Source organism: Morus notabilis, unplaced genomic scaffold (genome assembly GCF_000414095.1).
Source record: "Morus notabilis unplaced genomic scaffold, ASM41409v2 Scaffold97, whole genome shotgun sequence".
Lineage (NCBI taxonomy): Eukaryota > Viridiplantae > Streptophyta > Magnoliopsida > Rosales > Moraceae > Morus > Morus notabilis.
In genome coordinates, this window is record NW_010357090.1 from 13,132 (window position 1) to 26,086 (window position 12,955).

Here is a 12,955-nt window from a genome sequence, read left to right on the forward strand (position 1 = left end):
ATTTCGTTTTCCCCTTATCATAGTTAAAAAAAAAAAAAAAACTCCCATGCATGTATTTTATGTACGTACGTGTCTAATACAACACAAATAATATTATACGCTACTCTGTTACTATTTGAAAACCTTATGTTAATTTGAAAAGCTTATAGGACATGATAATTTGAAAAACTTATGTTACTATTTATATACTTATGTGTATCCTACTCTGTTCATCTTCCCTTTGAATCCTTGATCTCAAAGAAGACAGCCCCAGACATTCCTTTCATGGACTCGTCCGTACTGAATCCCTGCTCAGAGCTACTGATTTTAGTCATCCCACTACTTCTCAACTCCAATGACTCTTCCTAGCTACATGTGAACGTTCCGTCACTGTTGTTATAATTCATGAAAGAAACCCTTACCCTCCATTATTGCCCCACCAATCACGTCGCGTTTTGCTGTAATTGCATTGCAAATTCCAAGCCCCACACGACGTCGTTCATCGACGGTCTCTCTGTCCCATTATCATGCATACTGGTCACAGCGATCTCATTGTATTTCTTCAAGCACTCTGGCGCAATCTTGCCCGTCAGATTACGATCTATGATCTAATGAAGCGTCCCGTTGCGGTAACAGTGTTGGGCCCACTTGTAATGACTGGGAAAATTTAAGGCTAATCCGGACAGTCTGGTATTTGACCATAATTCTTTCCGGAACAGAAAATAGTAGAAATGTGGATGTGATCAAGAAAATGTTATGTAAAAATTTTATGTACAGAATAAAATTTCTCAAAATATGTAAAGTTATAATACGAACAAAGAAAATTTGTAAATACTAGTTATGAATAGTGAAATATCAGTTAGAAGTTAGAAATTTTAACGGGTATATTTTAGTATTAAAAATTGAAATATTTAGTTTATGACCAAATGACCAGTTAGAAAAAGAGTATAAATATTAGAAGTAAGGAAAATAGCAAAAGTTCCTGAAACAGGATTTTCCCGAGTCAGTTAAAGCGGAAAACTGCTAAAAAAACCAGTGCCGCAAGGGTAAGGTTTTGGGCAATTCTGGATCGATTAAAATGAACATTTCAGAAAAAGAAATTGACTAATGAGATACCCAAAAGAATTGAGTTGAACATGAGAAGTTTGACCCAGGGTACTCGACAGTCCAAAAAAGCAGTATAGAACCTGTTCTGGGTGTGAAATTATAAGTACCGGAAAGATACTCATTTTGAGAAACGGAAAGTTAGGTCTCGACAAGAAAAATGTGGGGAATATAGAACCACATAAATTAAGTGTTAAACTTAAGTGGAATTAGTAAAATTAAATTTTGGGAATTAAAGTAATTTCTTTAATTTAGAAAGTAATAAGAAATATTAATTAAATATTAATTTTGCTCTTAAAACGTGAAGTAAAGGAATTAAAAGACAAAAGGTGTTCTTCTTTTCCTAAGAGTGGCCAACCAAGAGGAAAAAAAGGGAGAAAAAGAGAAAAACTAGGCGAAACGTTGCCGAAATTTCTAAAAACCTAAGTAGTAAGAAAAGTGTTAGGAATTCGATTCTTAAAAATGAATAATAGTGTTAAGGCTCAGGAATGAATAGATTGAGGTTCAGAAACTGAACACAATGAGAATTCACAGTTTTGGACCGAAACTGAAAAATTAGGCCCATGACTGAGAAACGTGCACGGTTTTAGTGCAAATTCTTAAGATAGGAAATATTTTGGGATTGAATACCAAACATAAGGATTGTAGACCTTTTCGATGGAAATTTCAATATAATTTTTTATCTTAGATTTTAAATTTAACAATCAGAAATTTATGCAATAGGATCGATTAACGATTGAAGTCAGAAAGCGTCAAGTGAGACAAAGGACGCGTCGATAGCGAAACTTTGGTAAGTAGAATAGTTTTTCTATGACTATATCACGAACAAGCTTGCTTTCCTATGTTGCACAAAAATTGTGCATATGGTAGAATTTTGAATGTTAGATACTATGTTAAGCATGTATCTACAAGACTTATGTAATCGTAGAACTTTATTATGCGAAAAGTATGTATCGATGTTAAGTCAAGCTCAGGCATAAGAGAAAAAGTTAAACTTTAACAAAAAATTAATCTCATGATAAATTGCTTAGAAATGCATAAATTCATAAGATTTAACTAAAGTTACCGTTTCAATGAGAAAATTGATAAACGGTAAAAGACTAAACGTCCTGTTTATACCAGCCTTCGAAGGAAAGGTTATTATGAGACTATGAGGGAAATGAAAACTGTGACTGAACTGGATTGGTTAGCTACCCCACTCCTCACTGGTTATGCGCACTATGGTACAACAGGACAGGGCCCATAAAAAATAAAAGACAAGAAAATGAAACACATAAACCATTCCATATAAAGGTTTGGTATCTGTAAAGAAGAATGAAAAGAATGAGAAACGCAAGTTTGAAGTCGTTCATAACGTAAAAATACAATATGACCGAGTGTAATGAGACGAAAGCTGAATAAAGTACGAAATGAAAGAAGAAAAACATAAACCTTACATGTTTTAGTAGTACGGAACGTATTAGGGTATATGACATGAATGCATATATGGGTATGCATAATTATTGCATCTGTTATGACTTATTGATACTTGCTGAGCGAAAGCTCATTAAGTTTGTTCGTGTTGTAGGAAGCTCGGGTAAGGCACCGGCTCCATGAAACTTGTTGCTGGGCCTGCAAAGGGGATGTAGCAGCGGAGTGTGGGCAAGTGGGTTGAGCATGCATCATGTGCTTTGGGAACGCTGTTGAACTTTATGTGTAAAAAGTAAATAATATTTTATGAATGTAAATGGCTTATGTAATAGAATGCTAGCTAAATGCTACAGCATTTTACAAATGGTTGAAAACAGAATGCTAGCTAAATGCTACAGCATATAGACGTAAGAATGGAAAAAAATATGGCCTGAATTTTTAAGAGGTTATATGTAGTAAGTAGTAGAGGTTAAGTAAAGCTAAGTATGAACATAGGATGATGATCAAAAGTTAGGGTCGTCACACCACTCGGCTAGGCTTACTTGTCCCTTCTCGGCGTTGCACATTATCGTTGGCCTGCTGCAAAGAACCTCGCATAAAATGACTCTGAATGAGTACACGTCAGATTTTTCCAACAGTTGCTGACGTCTATAGTATTTCGGGTCAAAATACCCAATATTGCCCTTGATGACTATGCTGACGTGGGCTATAGACATGGTAGTGGGGCCCATTTTTGAAAGCCTGAAATCGGAGACCTTGGCCACCCATTTCTCATCCAGAAAAATTTTTCTTGTCTTCACATTGCGGTGAATAATCATGTACTTCACGCCTGTGTGGAGATAGTGCAGCCCGTGCGCGGCTCTGATGCAAATCTCGAGGCATTGTTTCCACGTCAGCGGTGAGTTTTCGGTGTTGTAGAGGTGTCCTTGGAGAGTTCCACGGGTCATGTGGTCGTAGACGAGGATCATCTCACGGTCCTCGTTGCAGTAGCCGATTAGAGAGGCGAGATGGCGGTGACGGAGATGAGAGAGTGTTTTGATCTCAGTCTTGAACTACTCATACTCTAAATCAAATTGTTAAAAAATTAATCAAATTGTTAAAATTGAGCATTTCCATCTCGGTTTTCAATTTTGCTTTTTAGGAAATGCAGTGTCAAACGCATATGTAAGAGCATTTTCATTTTTTAGTCCTTGAAAAACGTGAAAAGAGTTTTTGAAAATGCTTCCAAACAGGCACAAAATCTATCCCAGCTTCATTAACAACCTCGACAGTTATTTTCCCGTAAAATTTCAAGCGACAAGAGATAAAACCCTGGAGAGAAAATGGGATTTCTTTTAGGTTTTGCTTTGTTGGTTTGAGGAGTGAAACAGAAACTTGTAAAAACTGCATGAATATTGTTATTGATTTTAATTTCTTTAATTAAAGTTATAGTATTAGTCCATTAAATATCTGTTGAATATGTGAAGGAGATGTTCAGACATAAATCTAGGTTAAAGAACTCAAATTACAGATTGGAATCGCAGAACTGGATAGACATGCTTTCCTGGGGAAAACAAAAGAAGAAAATTTTCTATGTTTCTAATGGAGTTTTTAACATATTCCGCATTTCCACATCGTTGATAACTATTAAGTTTAAATAAGTCAAATATTATAACTTATACAATGAAGGGCTGATCTTACCTTTATCTATGATCTGTGGCACATACAAAGTGAACCCTACCACAGCAAGAAAGTATATAGATATATATATATATATATATAGGCAAGGTCTCTAGTCAGGCACTTGAAAAGTGCCTGATCAGAACGGCACTTGTACATTTTTGTATGAAGTGTGTATATTTACAGTAAATTGTGTATATTTAAAGGTAAGTTGTGTATATTTACATGGCACTTGTATAATTGTGCAATCGTGTATATTTACATATAAATCATGTATGTTAAGTTATAAGAAACGATAATGTATATTAATCCTCAAAACATTTTTTTTATAGCAATTAGTGAACATATAGCATGAAAATATGTATATTGACTGATTTGTTGTATTTCATGTTAAATATACACGACTTTACATATAAATATACATGATTTACGTATAAATATACACAATTTATACACGATATTTTTTATACTCAATGTTGTGATATAATGACATGATTTGATAGTCTTTGTGTTATAATATGAAATGATGACAGTAAGATGAAAATATTAAAATTACTGTCATAATATGAAATAATGACAGTAAGATGATGAATAAATAAAGAATAGGAGGATTAAGATGTGAAAAGTAAGTCGATTCGATGATCGGAGATGTATGGAAAACCTAAAACGATGAAAATTCTCAGTTTCGGACTAAAACTGAAAACTAGGCTTTTGACTAGAAAATTTAATCCGGCCCTATTTTGGGTTAGAAAACTAAGATAAAAGCTTAGTTCCAAAAAGTCACCAACAAAAAGTTGAAGGAAATTTTGTTCCGAACAACCTTTGTGAAATAACATTTTTCTGAAAAACGACCCTAGACATCACTTTCGGACTGATTTTTGAAATAGATCCAAAATGTGATTTAAGGTAAAAAAGTGTGCGGGTTTGGTACACATCATCATATAGGTGATGTTTTGGTCCGGATACCAAGCATGAAATCATAGATCTCTTTAAGGATTTTAGAAACGACATACAAACTTTAAGAAAATAACATTTACGAAACCACGAATTCGGATCAAATTGTGTTTCAATTACTGATCTTGGATTGTAAATCTAATGATCATAAATTTATATGATAGGACTAATAAACGATCAATGAAGAAAGGTTTCTGAAGACTTGAAAGCCGTGACCTTAGCAGAACTCTTGTAAGTACAATAGTTTTTCTTTGTCTATACCATGAACAAGACTGTTTCTTTGTGTTGCCTAAATCTGTGCATAAGATGATTTCATTGTACGTCATTAAGTGAAAGAAGTTTCTTAAAACTTGTTTGTTGCTTTGAATGTGACTTGTATTAGCAGTAGAATTTTAATATGCATTAAAGTCAAAGTTAAAGTCAACAAAAGTCAAACATTTGAACAAAGTCCAATTTCATTAGAAATTGATAAGAATGCTCAAAGATGTACCAATATGATTAAAATTACTGTCATGGTATGAAAGGATGACAGTAAGATGGAAAGATTAAAAATCCTGTCATAATATGAAATAATGACAGTAAGATGATGAATAAATAAAGATGTCAAACGGTAAGAAGTTAATAATATTGTTTGTACCGGCCTTCACAAGGAAAGGTTATTATGATTATGAATGAAACCATGAGTGAGTTAGTTTTGGTTAGCTACCCTACTCCTCACTTGTTATGAAAAATGAACGACATAAAAATGAAAGATGTCAAGAAGTATGAAACGAAAGAAAATAGAGCATAATACGAAGGAAAAGAAAGCATAATATGATTAACACTTTGAATGTTTAGGAAGCGTGTTAGGACGTATGAAATGAATGCATATATGGGTGTGCATTATTATTTGCATTTCTTATGGCCTACTGTTATTTGCTGAGCGAAAGCTCATTAGGTTTGTTCGTGTTGTAGGAACTACGGGTAAGACACCGGCCGTGTGGAAAAGGATGAAGCAATGTCATGTGGGCAAGTGGGTAATGAGATCTGCACGCAATTTGTAAACGCTACAAAATGTTTAAAGTAAACGATATTTATGGATATGGTTAAGTTATATAATGAAAAGTAAAATTTATGTAATAGGTTATGTGATGTAAGTAAAGACTGTGGGACTATGAAGCTATGCTTAGCATCCTCAAGTCACAAAGCACTTTTATGTACTCACGATGCTATGATGCAAAATATAATTTAAGGTTATGTTCACATGGAAAAGAAATCATAAAAAGTAGCTAAATATTCATAGCTATAAGTAGTTGACGTTAAGGCATAAATTAAATACGTACGTAGTATTAATGACCAGAAGTTAAGGATCGTCACATTTTGTAATTATTTTTCCCTCGAGACACAGGTCAATTTAAGCCATGACACTACAAGAAAAAGGGCTATTAGCGACGACAAAAAGTCGTTTCCAAAAACACAAAGTCATCGCAAATGAAATTTTAGCGACCACTTGTCGTCGTAAACCTGTCGCCGCAATTGATTCGTCGTAAAAAAAATTTTTTACGACGACAATAAGTCGTGGCAATTATATTTGCGATGACAATCGTCATAAATGAGTCGCTGCAATTTTTTCGTCGGTTACATTGTGAAGGTGACATGACATTGAGTATTTGCGACGACATTTTACGAATTAAGTCATCGTAAAAGATGCATAATTAGCTGACGTGACTTATATTTTTTGCGACCACATTTGTCGTTGTAAATAATATTCTAATTTTTTATTTATTTTTTCTCATTTTAATAATTAATGTTGTATATTAATATATATTTAAACCCAATATTAATTATAATTAATAAATAATAAAAAATAGAAATAAAATTTATTATTGTAAAAAGTAATTAATAAAATAAAATAAAAATGTAATTATAGTAGAAATGTACGGAAATAAAAATTGTTACATTAATAAAAATCTAATCTCTTAAATTAGCAAAATCACTAGAATCATTGTCGTTATCATCAGAAGGATTCGGAGGCGGATGACCTGGACGGACATACGGCACATGAAGAGTAACCGCAGGGAAAGTCATGTTGGGGTGAATTTGAGTAATGAAGTCCTACATCATTCTGATACTCTCGTAGAGCTAGAAGTTTTATTGGTAAGTCTGTTGCAAGTATTCTTCTACGTGTGGGTCCGAACATGTCGTAGAAGATCTTGCTGAGCGTGAGCTAGATGTCGATGCATCCCCTCGATAAATCCTTTTGTGGGAGTGTGCGACCCACTCCAATCTTGTGTCCTCTGCGGGTGCCCAGAAACTACTCCATAATATCCTCCTCGTTAACTGCTCCTGCCGCGGATGATCCAAAAGTAGCAGACTGCGTCTGGATCTGCGTTTCTCTTTCTCCCTCCATCCAATGCTAAAATATTAAAAGAAAAATAATTAAATACATAATGTGATTTAAATAAAAAAATATAATTAAAGATTATGATTATACTTACAAAAGTCTGCTCACCTTGGGGATTAACCCAAGTATCCCCATGACGATGCATGTCCCCCCAGTTATCGATGACGGATATCGGCTGTAGAGTCCCTGTGGTGGACTGATAGTAGTTTAAATGTATATGAATATAGTGTAATAGATTACCAAATTAACATTTATATTGAATAAATTATTAACAAATACTTACTTTCTTCTCGCGATGTTGGGAGCACGACAATCGACCATGAAAACTCAACCACTTTTGGTTGCTACGATTAAGTTTATTGATTCCTGACTTTTTCTACTTATGATTACATTCAGCGTTAGTAAAATTAACCTTTATTATATATAAAAAAATAACATATAAAAGAGATCTAATTACCTTAAACTTGTCGGATATGAATCTATCGCAGCAACGACCCCAATGATCTGGATGTTGGGAATGGTGTCCAAGAAGCATAAGATGTAATAGGATATTATTTATTTAATAAAAAAATTTATTCATCATTTTATGTGTATATATTTGTGAATATTTTATGAATATCAATGAAAATTCTGTGATTATTTATGTAACCTTAAACATTGTATATAAGTGTTATATACGAGAGGATAATGTTTAAGGATAATAATCAAAAAGCAATGTTCATAATGAATTTAATTAAAGTTCATAATCTTTAATTAAAAGATTATTAATACATGTCATTCCCATTTAGAATGGAACGGTGTTATCCACACTGTTAATATGGTGAGATATTGAATGAGTGTATTTCGCATAATGAGATTATGTGAAACAAGGACACAGACACAATATGAATTTCTAATAATTTTCGTTAAGTATAGAAATTCTCATTGAGTCTACCGATGGTCATATATAGAATGATCTTAATCCTGAGTTCTTAACAGACTCCTATTTATGGATTTGAGTTCTTAACAAACTCAAAACACCATGAGTTTCGAAAGGGGCTTCGCGACGGCACCGATTCCGCACTCCCTACGAAAAGTGTTCTTTCGGGACAATAACAAGGTTGACTTCCTAGCGATAGGATTCAAGGATGTATTTCTGGTTTGACCTACCCTACGGCGGCACTCCGGAGTTAAGTCTGCAGAATCTGAAATGATAGGGTTACACTCATGAAAATATTATCAAATTGTTGATTATATTTTTGACCAAAATAACGGTAGTTGATAAATATAAAAATATGAGATATTTTGATTATATTTATTAATTGAGAAGATCTTGGTTCAATTTATGATATTTTGACATACCCTACGGCTGCACTATATTCGTGGTAAATTGGATTATCATTGGCACCTAAAATTAAAACATGATTTATGTATTTTTCATGTGCATCATGCATCATATTTAATTGTGCCTAAATTCACACGTTTTGATATTCATGCACATAAATTGATTAGATGAATATACTACTCATTTCTAATATGTCAAATCTTATAATCTCACTACACAAAACTGAAACACTGACTAGAGATAAACTATGCGAAGTGGTAAAGTAACATAAGTAACTTACATTCATGTGATGAATATAAGTTTGTCCTAAATGGAGGATTGTCCTCCTGTCCTTAACGAAACCACTGTAGCTAACTATTAGCTAGGGTGGAGCGTGGTAATTCACAAGAAGCCTGAAGGCATAGAGAAACTTTATGAGATAATGCAGTCATCAGATATCGTATCTGGAAATCCATAAAATAAAAGACTTGGCTAAATACTGTAAGGGCATGAGTAAAAGACAAAAGGAAATTATTTTCCGAAATAAAGAAAGGAACTCAAGCAAATATGACTTGCTAGTTCTTAAAACATGTTTAGTAAAAAGGGTGATTCCTTATTCCTGGATAGTAGATTCAGGAGTTTCTACTCATGTTTGTTTTCTTTATTAAGTCTTAGTTCTTAGAAGGAAATTGTTTCCCAAAGTAAAGAAAGGAACCCAAGCAAATATGATTTGCTAGTTCTAAAAACATGTTTAGTAAAAAGGTGATTCCTTATTCCTAGATAGTAGATTCAGGAGTTGCTGCTCATGTTTGTTTTCCTTATTAAGTTTTAGTTCTTACAAGGAAATTGTTTTCCGAAATAAGGAAAGAACCCAAGCAAATATGATTTGCTAGTTCGAAAAACATGTTTTAGTAAAAGGGTGATTCCTTATCCTGAATAGTTGATTTAGGAATAACTAATCATGTTTGTTTTCTTTATTAAGTTTTAGCCTTTAAATGGAAATTGTTTCCACTTAAACAAAGAAAAAGAATCAAAGTAAATAAGATTTACTAAATTCTAGAAACATTTTTAGTAGAGGGTTATTCCTCATCCTGGATAGTTGATTCGGGAGCAACTAATCATGTTTTGGTTTTCTTTGTAAAATATTAGTTCTTACAAAGAACTTGCCATCAGGGACTACACGATGAAAGTGGGAATACCGCGAGGATATTGGCAAAAGTAGTGGGAGAAGTTAGACTTCAATTTTGGAAATACCTTGTTGTGAACAATGTTTATTTCCCTCCAAGCATAAAAGAAATTTGATTTCTAATTCCAAATTATTTGAACAATTACCTTTAATAATAATCTAGTCCACATCTTTCAGAATGGTTCCGATATTTGTTTTGAATATTTGGAAAATGGTTTACACCGTTTAAACCGATGCCTGGCTCACTGCATAATGTTGAAATGTTCAAAAGTTGTCGAACCTAAGAATAAGAAGCAAAGGATCTCTCACGATAAATAACACATATATGTGGCATATTAGCCTAAACAAGATTTAAAGACTAGTAAAGGATGGTCCTTTACGTGAACTAAAAGTTAGTAAGCTTCCAGCCTATGAATCTTGTATGGGAGGAACAATGACCACAGGGCCTTCCATGTCGAAAGGAGAAAGAGTCACAGAACCTCTTCAGCTAATACATTTGGATGTATGTGGACCGTTAAACGTCTAAGATAAAGGAGGTTACGAATATTTCATCACTTTTATTGATGATTATTCGAGATATGGTTATGTTTACCTAATGCAACGGAAATCTGAACTTTTAGAAAGTTTAGAGAATTTTGAGCATAAGTTGAGAATAATTAGGTAAACCAATCAAGACACTTCGATTAGATCGAGGGGGTGAATACCTGGACCAAAAGTTTCGGGTTTTCTTGATTGAAGAAGGTGTGGTATCCCAATTGACTACACCCGGTACACCACAGCAGAATGGTGTTAGTGAAAGGAGAAATCAAACTTTGCTCGACATGATAAGATCAATGTCAAGTTATTCTTTACTTCCTACTTCATTCTGGGGTTATGCCCTAAGAACCACTATGTATATTCTAATCTAGTACCATCTAAGTCTATACCAAAGACACCCCTAGAGTTGTGGAATGGTTGAAAGCCAGTTTTGAAGCATATTCGCATATCGGGGTATCCAGCTCATGTGATGAAACAATAGACTGGGAAGTTGGAACCAAGATCAGAAATATGCATATTTGTGGGATATGCAATGGGGACAAGAGGGATTATTTTATATAGTCACAAGAATCAAAGGGTATTTGTATCTACAAATGCCACATTTCTGGAGCATGGCTATATGATAGTTTTCAAGCCAAGAAGCAAAGTAGTTCTAGAAAAGTTACTTTCCAATAAGATTGGACCACAATCGATAAGAGTTGTTGAAACACTAAGAGATAAGACCACGATTCCTAATCAAATTCCTGTGGCACCTCATTGTACTGGGAGGGTAAGCAAGTTACTTGACCGGTATACTGAGGATGCACAGATCGTCACTGTTGATGACGGTAAGGAGGATCCATTGACCTTTAAGGCTACGATGGATGATTTTGATAAGGAAAAGTGGCAAGTAGCTATGAAACTCGAGAAAGAGTCCATGTACTCCAACTCAGTTTGGCAACTTGTAGATCTACTTGAAGGGGTAAAACCTATTAGATGCAAGTGGATCTTCAAGAGAAAGAGAGGAGTGGATGGAAAAGTAGAGACTTATAAAGCAAGACTAGTGGTTAAGGGTTACACCCAGTAAGAGGGAGTTGACTATGAGGAAACTCTCTCACTGGTGGCCATGCTTAAGTCTATCCGAATACTCTTAGCCATAACAACATATTTTGAATATGAGATATGGCAGATGGATGTCAAAACAGCTTTTCTGAATGGCTATCTTGAGGAAACCATCTATATCGATCAGCCAGAGGGTTACATAGAGAAAGGCCTAGAGCAGAAAGTCTGCAAACTGTAGAGATCCATTTATGGATTGGAGCAAACTTCTAGATAATGGAATATCAGGTTTGATGATGCTATTAAGTCTTACGGATTTGATCAAAACCAAGATGTTTCAAACAAAAGAAAAGAAGACGTTCTTATTTTTTACAAGCCCGAATATCTGATATTTAGTGGGAGTAGTCAGTCGTTGTCATTTGAACTCAAGATTCAATCATTGAGCAGCCGTGTAGTGTATCCTTAAGTGTATAAGGAAAAAGAAACAATGAGATAGTTTCGTTAGTGAAAGAGTTGTCTTTCATGGGATACATAGACTTTGACTATGAGTCATGACAACATTATTTTTTACAAGCCCGAATATCTGATATTTAGTGGGAGTAGTCAGTCGTTGTCATTTGAACTCAAGATTCAATCATTGAGCAGCCGTGTAGTGTATCCTTAAGTGTATAAGGAAAAAGAAACAATGAGATAGTTTCGTTAGTGAAAGAGTTGTCTTTCATGGGATACATAGACTTTGACTATGAGTCATGACAACAAAGGTTGTTGGCAAAGTGTGATTGCTAATTCTATCATTAAGAGTTAATGTGTAGCAGCTTGTGAAGCAGCAAAAGAAAGCAACCAGACTCTGAAAATTCTTAACTGATCTGGAAGTTGTTCCAGACATAGATCAGTCATAGATACCTAGAAAGTTTCAAGATTGGAGACATATTCTACCTGCTTTAGGACAAGTGGGAGATTGTTGGGAATGGTGTCCTAGAAGCATGAGATGTAATAGGATATTTATTATTTATTTAATAAAGGAGTTTATTCATTATTTTATGTGCATATATTTATGAATATTTTATGAATACAAGGACACAGACACAATATGAATTTCTAATAATTTCCATTAAGTATAGAAATTCTAATTGAGTCTACTGATGGTCATATATAGAATGATTTTAATCCTGAGTTCTTAATAGACTCATATTTATGGATTTGTGTCTTTTGGTTTACTCAGTATGGATTCTGAGATCCTGAATCCTATTCCTTGTATTATGGAGATATGATGAAGTAGGTAGTCGGGAATGTTATTACACGAGATGGAATCCATTCCTTCTTAAGAAAGAAGTAGATAAATAATTCTCTTGAGGGTTGATTCGGTACTTGGACCAGTAGGAGCTCTGATTCATGAATGTGT

At 34.2% G+C, this 12,955-nt stretch overlaps 1 pseudogene; it reads right to left on the bottom strand.

Moving 5' to 3' along the window:
* Positions 1–422: 422 nt before the first annotated feature.
* Positions 423–12,955, bottom strand: part of LOC21398870 — a 44,621-nt pseudogene continuing 32,088 nt past the window's right edge.